Source organism: Pelodiscus sinensis, chromosome 6 (genome assembly GCF_052426305.1).
Source record: "Pelodiscus sinensis isolate ZL-2025 chromosome 6, ASM5242630v1, whole genome shotgun sequence".
NCBI lineage: Eukaryota > Metazoa > Chordata > Testudines > Trionychidae > Pelodiscus > Pelodiscus sinensis.
Window position 1 is genome coordinate 91,389,191 of NC_143057.1, and position 24,086 is coordinate 91,413,276.

The 24,086-nt window shown below is 41.2% G+C and overlaps 1 protein-coding gene across 4 annotated transcripts in view; it reads left to right on the plus strand.

The window, feature by feature from the left end:
* The first annotated feature begins 18,010 nt into the window (after positions 1-18,010).
* ADAMTS6 (ADAM metallopeptidase with thrombospondin type 1 motif 6) overlaps positions 18,011-24,086 on the plus strand; it is a 368,722-nt gene continuing 362,646 nt past the window's right edge. For 3 of the 4 annotated variants that reach the window (XM_006117000.5, XM_075932394.2, XM_075932395.2), the window contains exon 1: positions 18,014-18,566. The gene's annotated coding sequence lies outside the window, so the exon portion shown is untranslated. Of the gene's footprint in view, positions 18,567-24,086 lie in introns of all 4 variants that reach the window. The other variant, XM_075932396.2, reaches the window with a different exon arrangement.

Genomic DNA, 24,086 nt, shown 5'->3' on the forward strand with positions numbered 1-24,086 from the left:
TCAACTAGGCTGCCCTACTCTAAGTAAGTTTACATTAATATAGTTTTCTATATTAAATAAAACATACTTAAAATACAAAGCTCTGCTCAAAATGAGGTTAAAATATTCTAGTTACTAACAGTCTTAAACATCTGCTGTTAAGTTTATATAATGCACAGTTGAGATAAAGCCTCTGTTATCAAGTTATTGCAGGTAACTTGCAATATCCTGAGTTTAGCAAAATATATCTTGTTTCCAGTTTCTCTCACACTTATAATGCTGATGTTACTTATATTTTCTCAGGCCACATCTTCAGTTGTACTATTACCATTTCATCTGCATGGTACCAACTTTTCTCTTGATTTGTTATGTAATTATTCCACTAAATGGTTTTGGCTAATTTTTTGACATTTGAAGTTGAATTTTTAGTAAGTTGCTACAGTTTTCATTATGGCTGCCTCTTAGGGAAGCAGTGGCTTTGAAGGGGCTGATTGTCATCATTTGTGTGTTTGAAGTTTCTAGCAGATACCCGATTTGCTTGCTTTCTTAAAAGAGGACAGGCGGTGGTAATGAAGCAGTATAATGACTGAGCCTCAATATTGTGTGGCAGTCATAATCCTAGAAAAAAGTCAATATGCTTTATATCCAAATACACATTGCAAAAGTTCAGAAGTGTAGTGTTACCTGTTTACCTTACTTTTTAAAATAGGGTTTCTAAAGTCTATTAAATCATAGATAAAATATAGTGTTGTAGTTATACACTAAATTTGCACCTTTTTTCACTGAGTCTTCCCCCCCCCCCACCACACACCCTCTTTAGACTGAAGACAACCAGTTAATGTGCTTTTGAAAGAGAGCAGTAAATACTTAATTCTTTTTTGCTGTATAACTATAACATTATTAAACAGATTGATTCATCTTTTTTCTTGGTTTTCAAAGGTGAGATTCCATTGATTAAGCCACTGAGTCTTACTTGCATAATCTTCAGGAAAACTAACACTATAGTTCAAGTTGTTTCCAGGGTAAACAATGAACATTCCAAGGCACCTCGGCAGTGCTGAACTACCCGTAATTATAATCAGCCATACTTACAAAAACTTCTTTGTTCTGCACAAGTTTTAAATTCTGTACTTTACAAAATTTATTATGTCAAATGAAACTTAATCTTGCCTTCTCTTTTTGGCAAAAAATGCTATTTGCAGGTGCTTCCAAATGAGCTTTTGGGTTATAGTGAGCCAAGACAAATGTAATTTTGATGGTATTTCTATTGTAACTGAATTTTAGGACCCATTTACATGCATAGCTAGGGGCTGTTTCAAGCAGACATATTTAAAATACAAATTACTCTGGATTAATGTAGAATATTTGGTCATTACAGTCCTTTACTATTTATAATAAATAGTTTCCTCATCAGTCAGTTACTCAAGTTTCTCCAATGTTATGAAGTACTTTTGTTTGCTAAAGGAAACACTGGGGATTTCTGATTGGCAAAGAGTTAAGTTGTTGTTCTTAGTGGAATGATCTTCCAGAGGTGTATTTTCCAGAATTCTAAATTAGCTGCTAAAAATTCACGCCCTGAAGAATAATCCCATTGTTCAAAATACATTGGTACCTACATCTTTTTTATGTCTTATTTCTTTAATAGGGTCAGAACTGTTGCTTTTCCTCTGTGGATTTTGCACCTGATGTAAAGCTCATAAGAGAAAATTGCTATACCATTGACTATGTCCAAACACCAGGTATTATCTTATAAAACGTGAGTGTGTGTTTAAGTGTAACCTGGTGCACTGATGTCTGCTTCAGTGATCTAACTCTATTTTAAAGGTGGAACAACATTTTATTTTATATCTTCCCTTAATGGAGCCATAGTGTGTCTTTTACTAATATGGAGGCTTTTGTTTCATGGCAAGTCTTCACAGTTTCTTAAATTTATATATTGGATTAGGTGCAGAACTTGTTGGTTATAGTTCTGCAACAGTGAAATGAGCTTTAAGATTAATGACTCTGTTGTAGTTAAGAAAAGAACCTAAAGGTTAAAGTAATCAGGAATAAAATGGCTTAATAAAAGGGGAGTATATCTTTCCTCATTTAAAAAAAAAAAGTGAAGATGCTGAAGTGAGCTGAATTTAGATTTAAATAATATGTTTCATATAGTTCTCCCACCTATGTGTAGTATTGTTAATGTACATGAATTTTGGACAAATGCAAAACTTCTTTCAAATGCAATATTTAGTTCTGTTTCTGTATCATATCCAAAAGCTTTTCAGGGCAGGGAATCTGACTTACTGGACGTTTGTAATGTATATTGTTAAGTGCTTTTAAACAATAATACCATTTATTTTATTAACCACGATTTTTATAGTTAGGAACTTTTAAAAAGAAAATACCCATATTCTGTTGTCAATTATGCCAAGTAAATAGGAAGGCCTGGTCTACACTAGGACTTTACATCGCCCTTAGCCCCATACAGTCGATTTTCTAAGTGATGCATCCACACTTCCAAGCCTATTGCGTCACTCTTAGGGGCTGCTGAAGTTGATTTATGTACTACAGCTTTTCACCAAGAATAGCACTATTCCTGAGCTTGCATGGTCTGTTATGCAAGTGAGGATGCAACAGTCCTGGAAATTTGATGCCATTGGTCTCCGTGAGGCCTCCACTCTGAGTGCTCTGGCCAGAATTTTTGCCTCTACTGCTTTCCTGTTAAGCTCAAAAAGTCCTGGGAACAGTAGAATGGCCTGTCCCACGTGGTCAGCATTGCGAGCCCATAGCAAGCAGCATGCCATGATACACATGGAGATGAGTTCCTTCAGCATTTTGTTGGACACTGCAATGATTGCGAGCACTCCTGCTCCCACGGGTTCCAGTTACCAGGGGCGCAGAAGATCAACAGCCTGGAGTGTCCAGGAGAACTTGGACCTAATTGAGGTGTGGGGAGATGAAGCCGTCCTGACAGAGTTCAGAATCAGCAAGAAAAATGCCAAGATTTTTGACAGGATGGCAACCTGCTTTGGGATGAAAGGATATTCAGAGACACCCAGCAGTGCAGGGTGAAAATCGAGGCGCTGTACCAGTTGTACCACAAGGTGAAAAAGGAGAGTGGATGCTCTAGGGCAGCATCTCACATGTGCTGTTTCTACAAGCACCTGGATGCTATTCTAGGGGGGTGGTCTGGCCAACTCCTCCAGAGTGGTCGTAGAGTCTGGACAAGACACACCTGACATCAGCCTGGAGGAGAGCGGCATGACGGAGGGGTAGGAGGATGAGTAGACTAACCAACTGCTTATGTCCAAGAGCCAAGAGCTCATCATGACAGTGGAGCCAGTCTCCCCCTCCCAGAATGTCTCCAAGTCTATCAGTGACTCTGGGAAGGGCACTTCTGGTTAGTTGACAAACTTTGTCTAACTATAAGCAGGTTCAAGCAATAAGGTTCAATCAGTGCGGTGCGAGGTGTGGTGTGCTCTCTCTCTGCATATGAAGCGTGGGGGGCACGGAACAGCTTGTTCAAGTGTCTGCAGATGGAATGGGAGTCTTGTGTGCACAGCTCCACGAAGCTCTCTCATAGGAATTCTTTGATCTTTCTCACAAGGCTTTTGGGAATGCCAGCCTTATGCTATCCTCTATGGCAGGACACCTTCCCATGCCAAGCCACCAGTAAGTAGTCTTGTGTCATTGAACCACAAAGCAGTGCAGCATAAAACCTAGATTTATGGTCGCATTCATTCAGCATATGCTCCTAAGCACTTGCTGTGATTTCAGGAAGACTGATATATCGTAGGGCAACCGGGAGGGAGGAGGTGAACCTATTAACACTCTTCCCAGGAGGCTGTGTGTGTTGCACACATATCCTCTTCTCTCCCTTTCACCTCCCAGTGGGCAGGAAATGAAGTAGTGTCCTCAGGCCATGTGTCCCTGACACAGCATGTGCCAGACACAGCAGCAAGCCAACTTGCCCCTTCCCCCTGCTCTATCCCACAGGGGCCTAGCTGGCCTCTTACTGTACCTGCCTGCCTCCAGACTGAGTGTGTCCTGATGCTCCCCAAAGACATTTGGGTACCTGCTGCAAAGTGCCCGCTTTCAAGTGAACATTTGGCCTTGCACAGAATATTTCTCCATTGTTTATAGCAGTAGTTCCCAAACTTTTCGGCATCACGCCCCCCCTTCTTGATTATTGAAAAAACCCTCACGCCCCCTCCTCCCCCCCCCCAAAAAAAGCAAGCAGCAAAGCTTGAGGGAAAAAAAAAGGAACTGAGCGGGGCAGCAAAACTTGATGGGGGAGGAAGCTGGGTCGCCTTGTGCCCCCCCTGGAATTTCTTCACGCCCCCCAGTTTGGGAACCCATGGTTTATATATAGACCTTCAGTGTATGCCAAGAGATGTGGGTTAGGCTTCACACAATGTATCTCCTGTAATGTCTGTCCTTGTAATTTTTCATTACAGCTTGGACAGCAGCCAGCTTGGTGTGTTGTCCACCTCCTACAGCATCTGGCTCTGATTTGCAGGTGCGAACGCATATGGCAGGAGTTGTTCCACAAGCATATGGACTGCATGCACACCTGCATGGCAGCGATCCAAGCAGAACAGCAGGACTGGATCTCTGAGCAGCAGGAGAGGAGAGTCATTAGGGAGCAGCTGGCATGGCAGCACAAGACTGTGTTTGTCCCGCTGACGGCTGTCATGGCGCACGTGGCGACCTGCCTTGAATGGGCCACCTCCAAGAACCCTGCCTTCCCAATTACACCCCAGTTCCTCCTCCAATAGCCCTGTGACTTCCACCCCCAGGAGCCACTGCGGCCCCAGAACATGGTGGTGGGGGTAGGGAGAAGACCCAAGGCAAGCCGAAGCCTCCAGGCCCTCAGGAAGCAGAAGGCAGTTCAACTCCCATTCCTGAGCCCTCTCCCGCCTTCCAGTTCCCAGCTCTGTCCTTTCCCAGCTGTTTTCCCCAAATAAAAACTGTTCTATGGACTCTTTATTGGTTGAATCGCAGAGGTTGGGTGGGGGATTAAAGGGAAACACAGGGAATTCAGGGGCAACTTGTGAAGAGCCACAGGGAAGAGTCTCCAAAGAGGTCTTGCATAGAATTGTCCTTCAAAGTGTCTCTGATTCACACTGACCCTTGCTGTGCTCTCCTTATGGCGCTGGTGTCTGGCTGCTCGAACTCTTGGGCTAGGTGCTCTGCCTCAGCATCACACTCAGCTAGAAAAGTTTTCCCCTTGTTCTTGCACAAGTTTATGGAGCACACAGCAGGCTGACACCACAAAGGGAATGTTGCATTTGCTGAAGTCCAAGTGGGTCAAGAGACTACTAATCCTCTGCTTTACATGTCCAAATGCACATTCCATCACCATTCTGCACTTGCTCAGCCTGTTATTGAACTTCTCCTTGCTGGGTTCCAGACTGGCCGTGCAGGGCTTCATGAGTCATGGGAGCAAGGGGTAGGCTGGTCACCCAGGCTCATTATAGTCACATCCACCTCTCACCAACTCCAGTTGTTCAGTCGGGAAAAAAAGTTCTGTTATGCATCTTTTGGAAGAGTCAGGAGCTGCAAAAGATGTGGGCATCATGCACCTTTCCCATCTATTCCACACTGATGTTGGTGAAGCAGCCTTTGATCCATGAGGGCCTGTAACCTTTCTGGTTGATGTTCTTTGAGGCACAGTGTTCAGGAACCATGATGGGGATGTGTGTTTGGTGTATGGCACCACTGTAGTTAGGGAAGCACACTGATCAGTAGCTGTCTGGCATAGCAAGCTTCCATCGGGCAATTGCCACACGCTTTTCCACAATCAGAGAGGCCTCATGCAGGTATCCTGGCACCTCACTGCAGAGGAAAGTCATTCATGCAGTTCCAGGAACGTGGCCTTGTGCATGCAGAAGTTCTGTAACCACCGCTGATTGTCCCATATCTGCATCACGATGTGGTCCCACCAGTCTGAGCTCATCTCTAGCACCAGAACTGGTGTTGCACTATGTCCAGAGAATTGACTGGTGGATGCGCTAGCAAGAGCGTCAAGCCTTGCTGGAACGATGCTTCCATGTCACACCGAGCTTCGTCCTTGTCCTCTTCCTGACAGAGCACCATGTGTACGCTTTCAAAGCACAGTACCATTAGGCACACTACGACACATATAAGCATGACAATGCTTTCCTGCATACCGGGCTCCATGCTTGCTATGCTCTGGCATCTGCATGGGCAACCAGGGCACAAAAAGGCATGGGCACATTGCGTCTCCTTGAGTTTGCACAAGGGGGTAAGGACTAGAGGAGTGCCTGATGGGATGCCGCCAACGTGAGCTCCTGTAACCAACTACAACAGAGTTTTGGACCCAGTAGGCACTGTGAGCATAGCACAGACTGCAAAGCTACCCACAGTGCCTCCTTTCTTAGTTGATGATAGGCTCCCTAATGGGGACACGCTACTTGAGGCAACAGTTGATTTTTCCCCATAGTGAGGACACAGACCTTTGACTTCTCAAAATTGACCGTAGTAGATTCGACCTTATCTCCTAGTGTAGATGTGCCCAAAGTAACTCCATTGAAATCAGTGGCATTTTTGTCATATTTACACTGTGGTAATATTTACGATTAGAGGAGAATTAGACCTGCTACTTTTTAACATATAATTGTTGTAGGTATATTAATGTGTTTAGAAATAGTTTTGGAGTATAATTATAGCTGCTGTAAAAGTCATGAAGCAGGTAGAAAATGGTATCATACAATTAAGTCTTATGTGAAATTAAACCAGTAAGTAGTTTCCCAGACACCTCCAACCCTGCAGAGTAATTCCTGATTATGAGCAGGAACTTGATTTTAATGTTCTTTGCATATAAAGGCAGAGGCTGCAGTCAATACATTTTTTTGACAGAGTGCAAGTTTGACAAAAATAGTGTAACCTGATCAAAGTCCCTTATATATGACAGGAATCTGGCAGCATTGCAAATAGCCTGTGATTTGTGAAGATATAATACTGAAAAGCTGGCAAAAGTATAAAAAAGAACAGTGTAACTGCATGTGTCAGGGTCTCAGCAGAATTCTGTTAAGAAGAACATAAGTTCTTAAAACAAAATACAGGACTATGTAGCACTTTAAAGACTAACAAGATGGTTTATTAGATGATGAGCTTTCGTGGGCCAGACCCACTTCCTCAGATCAAATAGTGGAAGAAAATAGTCACAGCCATATATACCAAAGGATACAATTAAAAAAAAGTGAACACACATGAAAAGGACAAATCACATTTCAGAACAGAAGCGGGATGCGGGGGGTGGGGAAAGGAAGGTGAATGCCTGTGAGTTAATGATATTAGAGGTGGGGAAAGATAGATGTCTGTGAGTTAATAGTGTTAGAGGTGATAATTAGGGAAGCTATCTTTGTAATGGGTAAGATAGCTGGAGTCTTTGTTCAGGCCTCCGCGGAGAGTGTCCAATTTTAGCATGAATGCCAGTTCAGAGGATTCTCTTTCAAGTGCAGATTTGAATGTCTTCTGAAGTAGGATGCAGGTGAGTAGGTCATTGAGACAGTGTCCTCTCTGGTTGAAATGGCAAGCAACTGTTTTTTCTTTGTGATCCTGTCTAATGTCTGTTTTGTGGCATTCACCTTCCTCCCCCCCCCCCTGCATCCCCCTTCTGTTCTGAAATGTGATTTGTCCTTTTCATATGTGTTCACTTTTTTTTAATTGTATCCTTTGGTATATATGGCTGTGACTATTTTCTATAAAATAATTACATCACCACAGATCATGACCAGTGATATTCCGTTCCTTTCCTTGTTGGGCCTGTCTTGAAGTAGTCAACTTCTGGGAACTTCTCTGGCTCTGTTAATCTGTTTCCTTACTTCTCCAGGTGGATATTGCAGTTTTTGTGGTATCTGATAATAGGGCCAGAGAGGCAGGTTATGACACTGCTAGACTCTCTAAGTGGAACAGAATTAGACTTTTATGTTACTTAGGAGTGATGTACACATAGGTGACAAGAGGAAGGTTTATAGCTATCTAAGTTATACATAAGGCTGTCCCATCACATCCAGCTGATGATTCTTCAGTAGGAGGCATATGGGAACTGATAAGGCAGATTTTCAGTGTTACAAAGGCAGACAGCTTTGATAATGTCCTAGGCATAAACTCATTTTATCCTAACTTATTGAAGTAGAAGAAAAGGCAGAGTGAGCAGGCTCTTTATCCACAAATGAACTTTCCCAGGCAAACCCTTGTGCTTGTTTGAAAGTTCTTTTTGCAGGATCTGAACCTAAATTATATTCTATCTCCTAGATGGCAAATTTCAGAAAGCACTTTTGAATGGTTAGAGGATAGGAAAAAATAGAAGTAAATATGCAATGGGTTGAATTTGGGAAAAGTCTCCACGATGGTAGCAGTAGAGTTGTTGGAAACTCAAGTAATACAATTAGTGCCTTATTTAACTGATTTTTGTTCTTAATCTATTTTTTGTGATAAGCTTTACCATTAGGTTTGGTGGTTAGAAAACTCAGCCTGTAGACAAATTCCCAACTGTTCTGTTTTAGTTATAACTTTTTGTTGGAAAACATTGATTCATCAAAATGAAACTTTCTGTAGGAACATATTAGTTTGATGAAACTTTCATTGGAAATGCTCCTTAACATGGAATTTCTGGTCAAAATGAAAGAAAAACCAAAGCAGAAAAGCCAGTTGGTTAGGATAGTGACAGGATGTACCAACCGTGGATTGAGTCAATGGGGAGGGATCAACCACTGTGGACCCAGGAGGACTTGCCCTGGTGTCCCTGCTGTACATACTTCACATTAAAGGAACAGATAAAAAGAGGCAGTCCAGTTCAGAGTATGTCTATACTATGAGATTAGGTTGAATTCATTAAGACTGATTTTTTTTGTAGCACCTGATGTTGTGAAGTCGAAGGTCCTCGTCCTCACTGTGCACAAGACTTTGACATAGTGCATCCACAGTAGGGATGTAAGAGGCTAGTTGACTAGTCCCTCAACTAGTAGCTCCCCACACCTTGCTGCCTCTATCAGAGTCCCAGATGCTGTGACTCTGCTTTAAATGTATTAAGAGCCTGCCATCAACATGAGATAGTCAGGAAAGGTGCATGACACACACATGTTTAGGAACTCCTTCCTCTTCAGCAAGCTGGAAGCTGGAAAAATTTTTCCAGAGCAGAAAATCACCATTGGAGATGCCAGAAGTGATGCTTGGGGGCACAGCCTACCCCTTGTTCCCATGGCTTATGAAGCCATACACAGGCAGCTTGGATGGTAGTAAGGAGCAGTTCAGCTACAGGCTGAGCACCTGCACAACAGTGGTAGAATATGCTTTTGACCATTTGACAGCTTTAGGAGTTTATTGATTAGGTTAGATCTCAGCAAAAGCAACATTCGAATTGTTGTGGCTACTTGCTATGTGATCTATAATATCTGTGAAAGTAAGGGGAAAGATTTCTGATGGGATGGGGAGGGTCAGAGCACCTAGCTAATAATTATGAGCAGGCAGACACCAAGACAATAAGGAAAGTACATAGAGGGTCACTGACTCAGTGTGGCTTTGAAAACCGGTTTCATGAATGACTGGACAATAATGTGATAGTCATGTATGTTGCTCTTAGTAAGGTGCCCCATGCATTAAGTCTATTGGCCTATAAACTGCCCACCCCTTTACAGTTGACACCATCAATAAAAATAAAGATCCGATTGTTTTGAAATCATGCATTTTTTGTTTAGGGAACACAGGGAACAGAAAACAAAAAAGAAATTCTGGCTGGGGATTGGGGTTAAGGGCACAAGGCTAAATGGCATGTAACAACCCTTCTGTTCAGCAGTCATAGTCACTATCTTTTAGTTTTATCTTTAAAATATAGCAATCTGAGTTTACCAAGTAATAATTCAAAATGTATACATCGGTTAAAATATTTCAAGAATATTCAGTAGAATGTCATAATGTTAAGAGGTCCAAATCCTAATTGAAGGAAATATAATCATTCTAACATGTTTGCCAATTCAGGGCCAATTTGGGTATGTTCACTTCTTTTCATTGTTTAAACTTTATGTTCATTCTTAAATCTGTCATTTAACATACACATTCATGTTCATATTATAAATCATACAATTGAGGAATCACCACTTGCTTCATCAAATGTTAGTTGAGAGTATGAAATGCCTATCCATATGAATATTACATAATCATAATTCAATCTAAATATTTCAGTCAATTTTTTCATAAGTCATGAGGATTCTATTCATTTAATTCCAGTCAAATCACCTATTTTTTCTAATGGTTGTAGCCTGGTACTTCAGCTCTTTCATCCTACAATCAAAACTAACAAGTGGTTAGTTTACTTTTTCATGTTCATGGAGAATTTTTACAGAGTTTGCACATGTATCTATGTACCCCAGTCCCTGAGCAGTGCTGCCAATCTGATTTTTGCAGAGGGAAGTTGTCTCATATGCTTTTCATGGCTCTTAAGGAAGACTGCTAAACAACTTATTCTGGAAATGAGAAGACAACAAAACAGCAACACATACAGTTTGAGCCAAAAACTGCTCTCCTTCATCACATGAATAGGCTTATTGGGTCAAACACTTCCTTGATGTAAATCCTTTGACTAGGAAAATTAAAAATAGACAAATGACTAAAACAGTCTCCCTTCCTTCTGCACAAAACTATTACGTAGCCTAAGTCCCCTTTTCTTACCCCACTAATATTGCAAAGAGATGGAGTAACTCTCTAACTCCCCTGCATCAGTCCTAACAAGGAAAGGACTAGCTCCGGTAATTTACTTGGCAATCAGAGGAAAGCAAAATCTGAAACCCAAGCCATGTGCATCCTCCTCCCCTGTGCCCTAGTCACAGCTATCCCCCAGACCTTCCACCCCCACCTACACCTCTCCCCTAGGCCAGAATCTCTGTACCCATACCTCCTACCAGACCCTGTACCCCAAACCTCCGCCCCAAGTCACAACCCCGTCCTTCAGCCAAACTCCCTCTCAGACCTCTCACCATTCCCTACACCCCAGTCTCCTACCCTGAGCTATCTTCTGCACCCAACCTCCATCCCAGATCCTGTACTCTTAGAATCACAGAATCATAGAACCATAGAGCTGGAAGAGACCTCAGAAGGTCATCAAGTCCAGCCCCCTGCTCTAGGCAGGACCAATCCCAACTAAATCAACCCGGCCAGGGCTTTATCAAGCCAAGACTTAAATACCTCTTTCATAGAAAAGTGCAACCCTTGACCACTGACTTTTGGAGTGGCCCCTCATCAAAAATGACTTCCCATCCTTGATCTAGATAATACTTAGTTCTATCATTATTGTGGGGGACTAGACTAGATTACCTCTTGAGACCGCTTCCTGTCCTATGATTCTATGAGAAGTCCTTTCTTTTAATTTGAGTGAACACTTGTTTTCAAGTAAACTACCACATGTTCCATCTAATTTTCTTCCTTCCCTGCCGATTGTCACTCCACAGGGAAGAATCTATCCTATATATACTGAGCGCACACACAACGAGCCCTCCAATTTCATTCCCATGACTGATTACCATAGATGTTCGGTTAGTCATCCTCTTATGCCACCTCAAAGAAGCAAAAGGCTTGGATTGTCATGTAATTGCTAAGTCAGCATTACACAACTGCTTTGAAAAGGGTGAAAAGCCTTAGAAAAGGATGAAAACCTCTAGGGGTGCATCTACATTGCAGAGCTTAACTTGAAATAATCTACTCAAATTGAGCTAGGTCAATTGTATATCTTATTTCCAAATAGCTTATTTCGAAATAGGGAGTGTCTACACAGCACTTATTTCGAAATAGAGCACTCTTCCTCTGATTTTTCCTTACTGCTCATACAAGGAGTCGGAGTAAGAAGTCCTCCATCTTGACAGTATTTTGACACTATTTCGAAATAACTGCCTGCTGTGTAGACAGGGACTAAGTTATTTCAGAATAGCGCTAGTTATTTGGAAATAATGTGGCAGTGTAAATGTACCCTAAAGCTCTGATTACAGAAAGACATTTTTGTTCCTAGCAGTAGTTCTGCTGGAAACTACCATAATCTCTGAGAATGCTTTTAATTTTTTTTTTAATATATGACCAAGCTGAATTTTGTAACAAGCAGTAAAACATGTGGGCTAGTCTATTTTGCATACCAAAAGATTCAGTGAGGGTCACAAGTAAAAAATGTTAAAGACATTAATAATCATAATAGTTTAAATACCCCTAGCATCATGATAGCTCACCATGCTTGTGATAGTATCATCATATTTATGACACAATGGGGATGTATATGTGAGATCCGGACTCCTTGGAGTAGAAGGAGGGAATACTGAGATATCAAGCTGCCCTACCCTGAAGAAGCTTCTCTGTAGAATTTGGGATCCATGTGTAAGGAGCAGATTGACTAGGGTGATGTGCAGAGTTGGCCTCTGGCTTATTTTCTGAAATTCATTGTGCCTGGACCCCAAACAACCTGTTTTTCCTAATAGGATCAAATCTGTAACAGAAGAATGTGTGAAACAGAGATTAGAGTCCCCTACGTGGAATTTACTACACAGGAAATTATTTGGGCCTAAACTCTTCATAATCAATACAAACTGTCTGTACAACATGATAAAACATCTACTAAATTCAGCAGTATTTTGTATCTCAGAATAGTACAGTGAAATCCACAGTCTGGTGTTTTTATGTTACCCACTACCACAATATCTGGTTGTGTTATTTGTCTCTTTAAAAAGTATTTCTTAGCATTTTTCCTTTGAGTTTAACATTCATTTTTGTCCTTTATATTTCAGAAGTTTTCTTGGCATATTTGCTTAATATCAATTAAATAAATCTATGAAAGTCAATTGAATTATATCAAGTTGGGACAGACAGACTTTGTTTTCTGTGTTTGTACACAGCATAGCACAATGGAATCCTTATCCATAACTAGGGCTTGTAGATGCTATAATAATGAATTAAATATTAAGTTATATATTATAGTGTTCTTAAGTATGAAGATATAAAAAGTCCTTTACGTGATAGCAGATTGCTAAAAATTAAATATTACACATTTTTATTCTTATAGTAAATACTGTTGGAAATTTTTCTAAGTATTTTAGCTGATAATCCTCTCATCTTCATTGAGCTGATCAAAAGCGGAGAAAATAAAAATATCTTGGAAAAAGCAAACATGCAAGCACACATATCCAAAAGCATGGGGAAAAAAAATCTCATTTTACTAAAAAATGGACAGGGCACCAAAGACTTAAAAACTTCCCTTCTGGTCTCATTGAAATTAATGGCAAAATTTCTAGGACTGGGCTGAAAAATACCTTTAACTATGAAAAACTGTTTACATCAAGTTTAAAACAAATATTTAATCACAAAAGTATGCCAATCTTTAGCAGTAAGTGATTGGCAATTTGAGGGTGACAGGCTGAAAGATTTAAAAGGCCTAAAGTGAAGTCAGGGGTGCTTAATGCTTCAGCAAATCATTCTCATGATTAGAAAAGACTGGCAAACCAGTTAAGATGTGGAATAATATACAATATACTGAATAAATCTCTAGCACCATCCAGGGTTTCTGGTGATAATTACTCAAGTGATTTATTAGTGTCACCAGAACCCTAAAATGGAATTACTGTTTTTACCATGTGATAGTATAACAGAGCTTGCCACACTCAGCAAAATCCCTTCTAAGTTGTGATTCTGCATACTGTTTGCTGTATGGTTCCTTAAAAAAACCAGTAGGCTCTCAAAAATTCTGTATGGTTATTATTCAGATGCTTGCTGTTGAAATGAAAAATAGAAAAACATTAAATAAACATCAGAGGGGTAGTCGTGTTAGTCTGAATCTGCAAAAGCGGCGAGGAGTCCTGTGGCACCTTATGGACTAACTGAAGTGTAGGAGCATAAGCTTTCGGGGGCAAAGACCCACTTCGTCAGATGCATCTGACGAAGTGGGTCTTTGCCCACGAAAGCTTATGCTCCTACACTTCAGTTAGTCCATAAGGTGCCACAGGACTCCTCGCCGCTTTTATTAAATAAACAGACTCTAATTTTAGTTTGATTTAAATTTGAACAAGGCTTACTTTGAAAATATCCATTTTATGCAGTGGAGTGAAGGAAGCTGGATCAGGCTGTATTAGGAGGGCTGCCAGAGTGATTCTAATGTCTCTAGAGAAGAAGCAGCAAAATCCATCCAACAGCTTCCTTTACAATGCTACTATCTTTACTAAGTAGATCACAGGTTACCAGCATTCTCCTCTCATATTGTCACTGGCTCTGGAAGGTAGTGACAAAACCAGCTGCCTCTCCCTATAAAGTGGAGAGTAAATTAAGAGCCAATTAGGGGTGTGAATGGTTAAACTGTAAGCATCACCCTTACCAGGTAATGCTTACTGGTTACTGTTAACTGGCAGAGCCATGAACAGAGGGCGCTCTTGCCGGCCGCAGCAGCCCCCATTTGTGACAGGCCTGGCGTGCCATGGGCAGGGGCACTCCAGCCTGGCTGGAGCAGCCCTGCCCTGGCCTGGCCTGGCCCCCTGTTGCCTGCCCCAGTTTAAGCAGTTAACTGGTTAAATATAACATTTAAATGGTTAACTGATTAAATGGGATTTTACATCCCTACAGTCCCCTTTTCCTCATTTTCCATACTGTTGTGTGAAGGAAAGTTGGTAAAGAACAGTCCACTGAGATGTGTGCTGTAGCAGACTGGATTATTACTCTCCCCTAAAACTGGGTATTTTTTTAAAAAAATATTATTTCAGTCGACTTGAAACTTAATGAATTTGTCTTGACTGCCAAATTTATTTTTTGACCAAAGCAAAAAAATCAATGTTTCAGTGGTATTGCAACAAAATGTTTCCATCCAGTATTTTTAGAATTTTTTTTTAAAAATACAGAATTTACAAAATGTGAGGAAAAGGAAGTGGATCTCCATTATAGGCTTTACCCCAGTGCTTATGGTACTTGATCTCCTGCAGTCTAAGGGGCTATGTTTACACTTCAACGCTATTTCGAGATGCTGGAGTATCCTGAAATAGCTATCCCATGTCTTCATAGCAAGCCTGTTATTTCAAAATATTTTTAGAAATAACGGGTGCGCTAGTCTGGCATCACTGTTCCACAAGGGTTAAGGAATATCTCAAAATAGCGTGTTATTACCAAATTTTGAAATAACCTATTTCAAAAAACAAGCAAAATAAGGTACACAATTTGTGTAGCGCAAATTATGTATCTTATTTCAAGTTTAGAGTGCTATGGAGACTCACCCAGAGCCTGTGCTTCAATTTTCCCCTGTGCCTAATGAGGAGAGGGATCAAGAATTCATACCTTTCAGGTTGTAGGAGAGTGACCTAACCACTGAAATATGGAATATGCTGGTATTGCAGTCCTTCGATTTTTCCCGTTGAAACATTTCTGTTTTGTTTTGGGCTACCTATGTGGCAGGTGAATTCCCTAAACACCAGAATATATAGTTTTTCTCACTTTTCATTTCATTGTCATTTATGAATTGCTACTTTGAATAATCCACTATGAATGAGCCAAACGTTTTTGATTCAATCCAAAAAAATTTTTCATAATTGACAATAATTTGTTTTTAAATCTATCATTCCACAAACTGTATTCACCCACTTCCTTTTGTTTTTTGAAGGGTTCTTGTGTGACAAGTGAATGTGATCACAACAGTGAGTCAGGGGTTCTCAAACTTTGATATACAGCACTCCTCCTCTAAGTTGCTTGCAACCCCTCTCCCCCTCCAGGGGTTGCGACCCACACTTTGGGAAACACAGAAGTAAGTTGTTGCTGGTGAAGAAAGTTTGAAATAAACTATTATATAAGCACTACATGTACCCAACTGAAACAATAATGTTTATCCATTTCCCTGTATTACTCAGCCTTTGCACACCACAGAAAAACAGAATCCCCATACGGGTATATAAACACATTGAAACACCAGGCAAACCCTGGAAAACTGGATACAAGCTGGCAAACAACACAGAGAAGGTCACTAAAACACACATGCAAAGCATAAGGAATGCAATACATGGAACGCACACAGGAAAGTACATTTCTGTCTTGTGAAGTCCATCCACTCTAATCCTCCATTTGCAGCTTTCAGACGCAGGATGGCGCTCTTTGAATAAGCAATTATATCGAGGGCAACAAGCTGACCACATATCTTGAAAACAAAACACTTCTTTTGAATATTGGCATTTCTTAGAGGCGCTTTTTCACAGTTAAAGCTAAGGCATGCAGTTACACTCATTAATATCACAGAGACGTTGTAACGTCAGTTTTGTTGAAGACTGACACTTATAAACCAATAAGTGTTTATAATGCATCCAACCACCATTCGGGTAGTATTTCAGTATGACAAATGCCAACAGTTTTTGTGTTATTCATTGGAGGTACTGTTAATTTCACTATAATGGATCTTTATCTTCAAAAATAAAACGTGCTAACCATATGGAGTGTGTTTATTTGAAACTGTCAATGCCAACCACAGGACCTTTTTCCACATTTTAAATGACACGATGAAGACTATTGACTCTGCAGACTTTTATCTTTTAACAGTCTAAGAAGAATTGGACTAACTGTATTCTTGGACCTTTCCATTCTGAATAATCTCGTACTTCAGCCAACTATTCATTGATTCAACAGAAGAATTACACCTACAACCTCCGGCGTAGGATGAAAAACAAATCTCATCAGATAGGAAATAATGTTAGCAGAAGCTTGAAACCTTAGAGCCTTGATTCTGGAAGGATGTTTGATCTCTCTTCTTTTGGTTATCGGAAATTAACTAGGCGGTTATTCAAGCTGGAATTCTAAGGCGCCAATTCTTTTCTCTTGCTTAGACTCATTAACCTCGCTGAACATAAATAGTTCAGCAGAGCATACTGTTCAAAGGCAACATTTGTCCTATACTATTTTCACCTGTTTCCGATTTGTATCTCAGATTTTGTTTGCGATTCTACTACACAGAAAACATATTTGCTCTCCCCTCTTTCCCCTCTCCGCCCCACGGGTGGCAGCTGGTTTCTCATTGCAAATGAAAGTGAAAGTGTTTGTACTACGCGTTGTATTATTTGATCGGTAAAGTCAGGGCTGAACACATGTGCTGCATGCGGGCCAAATGTTGGCTTTGTTGTCGTTTGTTCACTTAAAGGTTGAGTTCTGGTTTTTGGCGTTATTTCTGCCTCCCAAATTAGTTCATTGGTGCAGTCACTAATATTCCATTCAATGAACTTGCTTTAAAAAACACCCACCCGTCCACCCTTTCAAATACCGACCGGTTGCTTATCGTCATCTGGAAATAATGTAATTTTTTACAGAGCCTCGTACAGAGCGCAGTTTTCAGTGAACAACAGACAGTACGTGCGCCGTTTTGAATGAGAAATTTTCGAACTAGGCAGTACGCGTTCCTATTTCGCGGTCGTTCTCATTAGTAAAGAAGAAAAATACGTGTTTGTATATCATCTACTCTGTGTCAATATAATAAACACGCACATCAACACATTTCTGTAGTGCCAGATATTACGGTAGAAGAATCCTTACAGAGCTACAGATAGCGATTTGTTTGTACATATTATGCGAATCAAAGGACTTCTTTGTAAGGGTCTTAATGTCTGTTTATTGGTGAGCCACTCAATAAGAGTAAGATCCCTTTCGAATGGAAAGACTCTAACCAGAGCTCTTTACTCTCACGTACATGCTTTCTACCTCCCTCCTCCCCCAGTCCCATTCATTAGCCTACGGTGTTGTGCAACGTGCGGCATTTTCGCTCGTTCTGCACTCACACTAGAACACTGCAGCCTGGGGGGCTTGCCAGTGACATTAACTCATATATCTCCCCACCAGCCACAACACCTCAACCTGGAATTCTCTGTGAGGTGCCCTAAGGCACCGGGAGGATTAAAGTGACAGGTTCTTTTTCTCCCATTCACGTAGTGCAAACGTTTACGTTGTACCATGTGAATGATTTTTCTCTCGCTTTTTTTTTTTTTTTTTTTTTGGTTACCCTGATTGTACCTCTGCATCCCCCTCCCCCTCCACGTGATGGGCTCGACATGCGCAGCAGCGCCAGGAACATCTGCAGACTGACGTCAGTGTGCGCTCAGCCTCCCAGGCAAAGCTGCCAAAACTTTCCTCTGCTGGAGCTCTAAACTTGGCTGCAGGCCGGCAGTGAGACGAGATCTAGGGCTACTTCAACGAAACTTTCTTGAGTCCTTCCTGCCTGCTTTCTCTATTTCCCTTTTCTCGCTCTCCCCCCAACTCTAATGGTAGTCACATGGTGTTTTGCCCAGAAGAAGCTGGCCAAGAAGAGGGTACTAACCCCCACCCCAAATAAGTCTCTTTTCCTTCCTTCCCCCCTCCTTTTTAACTTTTTCGGTTGGAAAGACAAAATGTGCAGGGTGATATATTGGGTGAATTGATGGCATCCCTTTTTCTGCCAAGTCAGTCCACTCAAAAATCCCCTTTAGGAAGACTGGAGGATTTTACTTGTTGGAGAATATAACTGGTGTGGTTTGCAAAAAGGGGGAAAGCAGAGAGGAATACAGGAGTCCTACAGTGCTATCTCTATTGTTTGAAATTTATATCAGAAATTGAAGATGAAAACGGTAAGAAAAGACTTGACGCTGTTCAATGAAACTTCTTGTGCTTTTCTTGTCTGCTGAATAATAATGCATGGAGATCTTTTAGGGGTTGGGGGAAGGTTATATGGTATTAAGTGAGGTGGATTTGGAGTAAATTCAGAAAGAAGCCTTTGAGGTTAGAGGATTATGGAGGGGGATGGATTTTCTATTGCAAAAAATTGAATAATGGTCTTTTAGAATAGTGATCTTTTCAGGTGAGGACTAAATAATTGGTAGAAAATAGGCTAAACCTTTAAAAAAGATTTCAAGTTAAAAACACCGATATTTTGTCGTGTCATGTCAGTGTCTACTTAAACGGTCAGACAAGTGCATATTTTGTGTCTGGACTCAAAAGGTCTGCATTAATGTGATAGCTGCAGCCTGATGCTATAGGAGATGTTAAGCTCTTAATAGGCTAATCAACGAGATGGAAGCGTGTGTTTTTGATTTACTTCGAGCCATTTGGGATTTGCTAGACTCTTAACTCCACAGAGCCTTATTTATCGGTGTGTGGCTGAGTATATATTGTATGGCACTCAGTTCAAAGGGTTTTTTTTAGAGGAAATAATTAAATCCCGCTTCCTGGTGATGTGTGTATAGATCTTGTATTTGCTAATTTCTTTCATTGCACAAAAGGAAAAAGAGAAACACACAGAGAGAGCGTCTCAGACTCTTGTTTTTATTTGGGCTGCCGGTGCAACGCATTTGGGCCACATGCCAAGTGTCTGGGTCACACGCGTTTTATCCAAATAGCTTTAGCGCTGCTGTCTGGAAATGGGCTGCTGAATGTTAACTTTAAGATCAACTCCACCAGAGCAGCTAGACACGACCTTTCAGTCTCTCTGGGGAAGAGAATTGTTCTTTATAATTTTAAGGGTGTATGTGTGTATTTGATTATCTCAAATTTTCTTTTATAATATTTTATGTGATGTTATTTTTAAGGATATTTTTGTTGCTAATCTGGGTTTTTAGAAATAAAACTGACAGCTGATCCTCCTAGAAAGTTTGGCATAACTTAAGGGGAGAAGTAGGGCAAACTAGGAAAATACTGTTCAGATAACTTCAGTTTTGTTCCCCCCCCCAAGGTGGTCGTTGGTCTGGTGGTATACATCACAACATACACGGCAGTACTTTGATTGTTCATGTTTTGGTTTTTGATTAATAAGTGGGTCGCAAAGACCCATCCTTCCCCTCAGTGCTTACTTTTTTTGCATTTTCTCTTCCTCCAGTTACCCTGAACATACTTATTTTCAACAAACCCTCTAAAATGAGGTCTCTGTGTTGCTATTTATGTCTGTATAACTTCTGGGGCAAGTCTCTAATCCTCAGGCTTTTGAAACAGGACAATGCTTCTCGTGGCCAGCCCAATACCTGTAATTGAATTTGAATTCGGTTTGTTTTATTCCCACTCACTCCTTGTCCTCTTTTTCCCTCCCTTTGCATTTCCGTGGCAACCACTTGTACTACCTATGGTCACAGACCTTTCCAAAACATGGCTCTGTCCCAAGTCTTACCCATCTCTGTTACTTGCATGTGAGAAGTGAACTAGAGGGAGCAAAAGGAAGGGAGAAGGGATTGCCCTTTGATCAATATAGAACACTACCAGAGACCAAACAATGTTCAATTCTTGCCCAAAGATATAGCTGACAACCAGCCAGGTGTATCTAACCTGATGATTATTCATGAAGTGAGAGACATTACTCCTGAGGAGAGAAAATGTGTTTTATCTGTGTGATCAGGAATTACTGCAGGTTATTTTTAGCTGAAGGAATAACTTCCAAGTAAGTCATTTCCCTCAATTTCTTCTACTTAGGGCACTCTATTGCTAATACCTGATTACCCCCTCCTCCAAACTGCAACTAGTGGTCTATTTATACACTCTGATGTAATTTAATGAAAGGTTATTATTACTGGACCTCAGGTGCTGCCACAAAACCTAATAACGTCTGAGGAAACATTAACACGGACATGCCATTTAGGATGATGCACTGAGTGAGAGTTGTGGGAGAATGATCAGTTTTAACTGCCCTGCACTGGAGTCCCAGGGGTGATTGAGCAGTCGCAGGTGCTGTTGCCAGAGGCTGAGGAAAGGAGGAAGTACGTGGGCAGGGACTCTGTCTCATGAGACATGTACCTCTTATTAGGTCATGGCAGGGAGTCCCAGAGCTCACCTACACTCCACAGAAAATATGGGATGGTTGCCCCTAGGAAGTCTAAACTGAAGTTCCCTGGAGCCTGCAACAGGACAACTAGTATCTCATGTGGAGCCTGCAATGGGACAACTAGTACCTTGAGTCTCTCCAAAATAACCTTCACTGGGTGCAGAAGGAAACCCAGTCATTGTAGCTATTCCGCCGGGGGGGAGGGAAGTGTCGGAATTATGCCTGCAGGCCGCATCCAGTCTGTCAGCCATTTTAATCTATCCTTTGAGCCATTCCATGTGCTGTGGCTCTGAACATCTCCTGGAAGCAGCAGCATGTCTCCTATCAGCAAGGGCAGCCAGAGGGCTCCATGCACTGCTCCCTGCCCCAAGTACCAGCCCTGCAGCTCTAATTGGTTGGGATCCACCTGTGGAGTGCTGGGCAGCCCACAGAGCCACTTGGCTGCAGCTCCACATAAGAGCCAGCTGAAAGGAGGACATGCCACTGCTTCAGTGGAGTAAATGCAGCCAGGAGCCTGTACCCCTGAGCCCTCTCTTCTCCCTTCCCCTGCATCTCAACCTGATCTCCCTCCTGCCCTCCAAACCTGTTGGTCCCAGCCCTAAGCACCCTTTTGCGCCCCAAACCTCTCATCTCTGGTCCTACTCCAGAACCCGCACCCCTAACCTGCATTCCAGCCCCAGTTTTGTGAGCGTTCATGGTCCTCCATAGAATTTCCATACTCTGATGTGGGCCTCAGGCCAAAAAATTTGCCCACCCCTGAGCTGTCCGGTGTTATGGCCACACATAATTATTGCATTTGAACAGTTGCATAACAAGGAAGAAGAAATTCAAGTTAGGAACTAGTGGAAGGCTGCTAAACCAATCACCCCATAGCCTACAGAGCTCCCTGCTGTGTGCAGTTTCTACCAGCTATATCTCAGATTTCGAAAGACTTCCTTCATCTTTTCTGTCATCACTCTAGCATGGCATTTTCATTTGTGCAGTGGCTGTTGCATTTAGCTAAATGTTTAAAAAATGAAATCACACAAAATCTTACCTTGGATATACATATAGTTTGTTCCCCATACTGTTTGTTTATTTGTGAACATTGGGGTCTGGCAAAAGGTGTTAGCTTGACAGCAGGGGAAACTGAAATCCTCATTTTTTTTTCACAGAACAGGTATGCTACAGCCAGTGAAATCTTTTACACACTTCCCCAGCTTTGTACTGGGAGGACCAGTCTAGAGTTGAGATAGTGGTTTAGCCTCTAGGTTCATTCTCAGTCTTAAGGCTCAGAGCAGTAGTGAAAGCAGCTGTGGGTTGTTTACATAGTGCTTTACACCAGCTGCAGTGCTGCTGGAGAAGAAACAAAAGTTGGTGAAACATCTATCACGCCTTTGTCCCTTAAAATATAGTAAAGTATAGTAAGGCTTTCAAGACTTTCACAGCACTGTAGCAATATCCACACAGTATGTTACTGCATTGCAAGCTGTCATACTGTAGATCCATAACATGGCTTTCAGCACTGGTAACTTACCAAGTAGACAAGCCCTTAGACTGAGACCATCAACCCGTTTCATCCGGATGCTAGTAATATTTGGCCAATACTGACCAATGTTAATTTGAACCAGTGACTTAGAGGTAGAAGATACCATATCTTCTTAGTAGTATTCTGAGCCATCTAGTCCCTTACAGTTGAAGGAGACTGTGCTGTTAGGACAAAACATTATATATACGCACAGACAGAATATGAACTTCCTACTGTGATGCTGTGGCTAAGAGGACTGATGTGATCCTTGCATGTATGAAGAGAGGACTATCAAATAGGAAGGAGTCAGGCGGTGATATTACTTCTGCATATAGCATTTATGAGACCATTACTAGAATGCAATATCCGATTTTGGTTATCCACTCTAAAAAAGATATTGACAGTCTGGAAAGGGTTCAGGAAAGAGCTACAAGATTAGAGCTCTGGAAAACCTGCCTGACAGTGAGAGATTTAAGAAGCTCAATGGAATTGTAGGTATGTAAGGCTGGAGGAGACCTTTAGATGTCATCAAGTCCATTCCTCAGTGCTGAGGCAAGACTAGATAAATCTAGACTATCCTTAACAAGTACTTATCCAATTTGGTCTTAAAAACCTGAAATGACGGGGATTCCGCAACCTTGAGAAGACTATCCAAAACTTAACTTAGGTTTTTCTAATGTGTAACCTAAATTTACCTTGCTGCAGACTAAGCCCATTATATATTGTCTCATCTTCAGGGGACATGGAGAACAATTAATCAACATCTTCTATTGCCTCTTATTTAAAGTTTTTTTTTTTAAATCAGGTCATCCTCCAGTCTTCTCAAGACTAAACTTGCCTATTTTATTTTTACCTTTCTTGATAGCTCAGGTACTATAGCTAAGGTTGTGAGTAGAGTGGGACAGTTACTGCCCATATGACATTCCTGTTAATAAACTCCAAAATATTAGCCTTTTTTTTTACATTGTTGAACCATATTCGGTTTGTGACCCGCTGTACCCCCCATATCCTTTTCAGTAGTACTAATGTGTAGCTTGTTATTCCCCATTTTCTAGTTGTAAATTTGATTTTCCCTCCCCTATGTGTACTATCTTGAACTTGTCTTCACTGACTTTAATTTAGTTCATTTCATACTAGTTCTCCAATTTGTCAAGGTCATTTTGAATTCTAGCCCTGTCCTCTGTAGTTCTTGCAATCCCTCCCACCTTTGTGTCATCCACAAACTTTATAAGCATATTCTCTATTCAATTATCCAAGTCATTAATGAAAATATTGACTAGTACCTACCTGACCCAGGCTGACTGGCCTCTGCAAGATTGCAGTAGGTTCACCTGCTTAGTTTTACAGTGAGTCATTGATATCTACTCTTTGAGGATGGTCTTTCAACCAGTTGTACACCCCTGTATAGAAATTTAATTCACAACATTTTCCCCAGTTTGCTTATGAGACTCTCTTCTGGGGCTATGTTAAAAGATTTATTAACTCAAGATGTATCGCGTCTACAGTTTTTCCCGCATCCAGTAGGCCAGTAACCCTGTCAAATAAGGAAATTAGGTTGGTCTGATAAGATTTGGTTTTGACTAGTGGTTAATGCTATAACTTTGTTATTTGCTGTGTTTACAAATTCTTTAATTATTTGTTCCAATTTCTTTCTACGTATTAAAGTTAAGCTGACTTGTCTATACATTCCTGGATCCTCTTTGTTCTCCTTTTTAAAGATCTATACAGTTGCCCTTCTCCATTCTTTTGGTACCTCACCTGTCCTCCATGAGTCCCTGAAGATAATTGCTAATGGTTCTGCAATTTCTTCATCTAGATACTTACCTACCATAGGAT